This window comes from Arachis stenosperma, chromosome 9 (assembly GCF_014773155.1).
Source record: "Arachis stenosperma cultivar V10309 chromosome 9, arast.V10309.gnm1.PFL2, whole genome shotgun sequence".
NCBI classification, from domain to species: Eukaryota; Viridiplantae; Streptophyta; class Magnoliopsida; order Fabales; family Fabaceae; genus Arachis; species Arachis stenosperma.
In genome coordinates, this window is record NC_080385.1 from 66,275,762 (window position 1) to 66,279,856 (window position 4,095).

The window sequence follows — 4,095 nt, forward strand, 5'->3', positions numbered from 1 at the left end:
GAAAGAAGAGATTCAGAAGACAGAGCATCTCCAAAACCTCAACCTGTTCCTCATTACTGAATCACAAGTAATTTTTATTTTATGTTATTCATTCTTCATAAACAAAAATCATTTTCATCATTAATCTCCTGACTAAGAGTTACAAGATAACCATAGCTTACTTCAAGTCGGCAATCTCCGTGGGATCGACCCAGTGCATTTGCTGGTCAGTTGTATGAAGTTGTGTATCACAGTTTCATGTACCAGGGATCCACCAGCAGAATGGTCTGATGACATCTTAGACAATTCAGACATACCATCATAGAATATGCATATGATGCTCCATTCTGGAAGCATGTCAGAAGGACATCTTTTGGTTAATTGCTTGTATCTTTCCCAAGCTTCATAGAGGGATTCTCCTTCCTTTTGTTTGAAGGTTTGGACTTCCACTCTAAGCTTGCTCATCTTTTGAGGTGGAAAGAATTTGGTCAAGAAAGCATTGACCAACTTGTCCCAAGAGTTCAGGCTTTCTCTAGGTTGTGAGTCCAACCATGTCCTAGCTCTATCTCTTACAGCAAAGGGGAAAAGCATAATTCTGTAGACCTCGGAATCAACCCCATTGGTCTTGATAGTATCACAGATCTACAAGAATTCAGGTAAGAACTGATGAGGATCTTCCGATGGAAGTCCATGAAACTTGCAATTCCGCTGAATTAGAGAAACTAATTGAGGGTTAAGCTCAAAGTTGTTTGATCCAATAGCAGGAATTGAGATGTTTCTTCCATAGAAGTTGGAAGTTGGTGCAGTATAGTCACCAAGCATCTTCCTTGCATCTCTAGCATTGTTATTGGGTTCGGCTGCCATATCTACTTTTTTTTTTCAAAATTCTCTGTAAGGTCCTCTTCGGAGTGTTGTGCTTTAGCTTCTCTTAGATTCTTCTTCAGAGTCCTTTTAGGTTCAGGATCGGCTTCAACAAAAATGTTTTTATCCCTGTTTCTGCTCATATGAAAAAAAAGAGAACAATAGGGAGTAGTGGAATTCTCTATGTCACAGTATAGAGATATCTTGATGTGTCAGAGGAAAAGGAGTAGAAGAATGAGAAGAAAGAGGAGGTGAGTTCGAAAATTTTTTTTAGATGAGTGGAGGAGGAATGTTAGAAATTAAATAAACTAAATAGAAAGAGATGAGAGAGAAAGAGTTTTCAAAAATTTTAAAAGAAATAACATAAAATTAGAATTTAAAACAATTGGTTAATTAAAAAGATTTTTGAAATAGGGGTTAGTGATTTTCGAAAATTGGAAGTGGAAAAGTGGTTAGGTGGTTTTGAAAAAGATAAGAAATAGTAATTAGTTGAAAAAGATTTGAAAATAATTTTGAAAAGATAAGAAGTTAGAAAAAGATTTTGAAATCAAAATTTTAAAAAGATATGATTGAAAAAAGATTTGATTCAAAAAGATTTGATTTTAAAAAGATATGATTGAAAAGAAATTAAAAAGGGAATAAAAAAGATTTGATTTTTAAAATTGATGACTTGACTAACAAGAAACTAAAGATATGATTCTAGATTTCAAAGATTGAACCTTTCTTAACAAGAAAGTAACAAACTTTAAATATTTTGAATCAAAACATTAATTGTTAGCAAGGATTTTTGAAAATGTGGAAAGATAGGATTTTAAATTTATGAATTAAAACATGAAAATTTGAAAAAAAAAATGAATTTGAAACGAAATTACCTCCCTTGTGTCATCCTGGCATTAAACGCCCATGATGCTATCCATTCTAGTGTTTAACGCCCAGAATGCTACCTCTTTGGGCGTTTAACGCCCAGCCAGATACCCTGGCTGGCGTTTAACGCCAGAATTCCTTCCTTACTGGGCATTTTTCTAAATGCCCAGCTTTTTTTCTGTGATTCCTCTGCTGTATGTTCTGAATCTTCATTTCTCTGTATTATTTACTTGAAAAGAGATTTTTTTTATTTTTGAATTTTTAATGAAGAGAGAGAAAAACAACAAAATGAAATAAAACATAAAAATGCAAGATCAAAACAAGTAATGCATGCAAAGAAACTTTGAATGTCAAGATGAACACCAAGAACACTTTGAAGATCACGATGAACATCAAGGACATATTTTTGAAAATTTTTAAGAAAAGAAAGATATGCAAGACACCAAACTTAGAAATTTTTAATGTTTAGACACTATGGATTTGAAAATTCATATGAAAAACAGGAAAAGACAAAAAATTGGAGAATTCAAAGATCAGAACAAGGAAAATAATCAAGAACAACTTGAAGATCAATGAAAAACACAATGCATGAGTTTTTTTCGAAAATTTAGGAAAATTGAAAACATGCAATTGACACCAAACTTAGAATTTGACGCTAGACTCAAATAAGAAACACAAATTTTTTTTGGTTTATGATTTTATTAAATTTTTTTTGTATTTTTTGAAAATAAAACTAAAATTACCCAATCTAAGCAACAAGATGAACCATCAGTTGTCCAGAATCGAACAATCCCCGACAACGGCGCCAAAAACTTGGTATACAAAATTGTGATCACACTTTTCACAACTCCACACAACTAACCAGCAAGTGCACTGGGTCGTCCAAGTAATACCTTACGTGAGTAAGGGTTGATCCCACGGAGATTGTCGGCTTGAAGCAAGCTATGGTCATCTTGTAAATCTCAGTCAGGCGGATTCAAATAGTTATGAGGTTTTGATAATTAACAGATAAATAAAACATAAAATAAAATAGATACTTATGTAATTTATTGGTAGGAATTTCAGATAAGCATTTGGAGATGCTTTGTTGCTTCTGAACATCTGCTTCCCTATTGCTTCCATCCAATCAAGCGCACTCCCTTCCATGGCAAGCTGTAAGTTGGTGGATCACCATTGTGAACGGCTACCATCTGTCCTCTCAGTGAAAATGGTCCGGCTACGGTTCTCACCGCAGGGCTAATCATCTGTCGGTTCTCACTTGTGTCGTAATAAGATCCCTTGATCCTTTTGCACACTATCACTGCGCCCAACAGTCGTGAGTTTGAAGCTCGTCATAGTCATCCCCTCCGAGATCCTACACGGAATACCACAGACAAGGTTTAGACTTTTCGGATCTCAGAAATGCTGCCAATTATTTCTAGCCTATACCACGAAGGTTCTAATCTCACTGATTTGAATGCTCTGTTGTCAGGAGATGCTAGTCAAATGCATGGATCAGAGACCCAAGAGAATATACTCCAGCTGGCATCTAATGACTACGTTCAACATCATGTAGACCGCTTGTGGTTGTCAAGCACGCAGATCTTGGCATAGCGAGTACTGAAGATAGTGGGTGATTGTCACGGATCACCCCTTCAGTCTGACTTAACTGAATTAAGTACGAGAGTATATCTTGGAGAAGAAGTAGGCGTGAATTGAAAGAAAAACAATAGTACTTGCAATAATTCATGAGGAACAGCAGAGCTCCTTACCTTAATCTATGGGGTGTAGAAACTCCACCGTTGAAAATACATAAGAACAAAAGGTCTAGGCATAAGAATTCAAAAATAGGGGAAGAAAACCTGATCAAAGGATCGAAAAGTGGTCCAAAGATATGAATACAAAAGTAAAAAGTGCTATTTATACTAAACTAGTAAACTAGGTTTACAGAAAATGAGTAACTAAGTGCAGCTAGTGCAGAAATCCACTTCCGGGGCCCACATGGTGTGTGCTTGGGCTGAGCATTGAAGCTTTCACGTGCATAGGATCTTCTTGGAGTTAAACGCCAGCTTGGGTGCCAGTTTGTGCGTTTAACTCCAGCTTTGATGCCAGTTCTGGCGTTTTACGCCAGAAAAGGGTCTTTGGTGGGCGTTTGGACGCCAGTTTGGGCCATCAAATATCGGGCAAAGTATAAACTATTAACATTGCTGGAAAGCCCAGGATGTCTACCTTCCAACGCAATTGAGATCGCGCCAATTGGGCTTCTGTAGCTCTAGAAAATCCACTTCGAGTGCAGGGAGGTCAGAATCCAACAGCATCTGCAGTCATTTCTCAGCCTCTGAATCAGATTTTTGCTCAGGTCCCTCAATTTCAGCTAGAAAATACTTGAAATTACAAAAAACACACAAACTC

General features: G+C 36.5%; 1 non-coding gene across 1 annotated transcript; it reads left to right on the forward strand.

Annotated features, from left to right (window-relative positions):
* The first annotated feature begins 330 nt into the window (after positions 1–330).
* LOC130953793 (small nucleolar RNA R71) lies at positions 331–438 on the forward strand. The gene has a single exon (XR_009075954.1). It is a non-coding gene; the product is annotated as a small nucleolar RNA R71 (small nucleolar RNA).
* Positions 439–4,095: the final 3,657 nt, after the last annotated feature.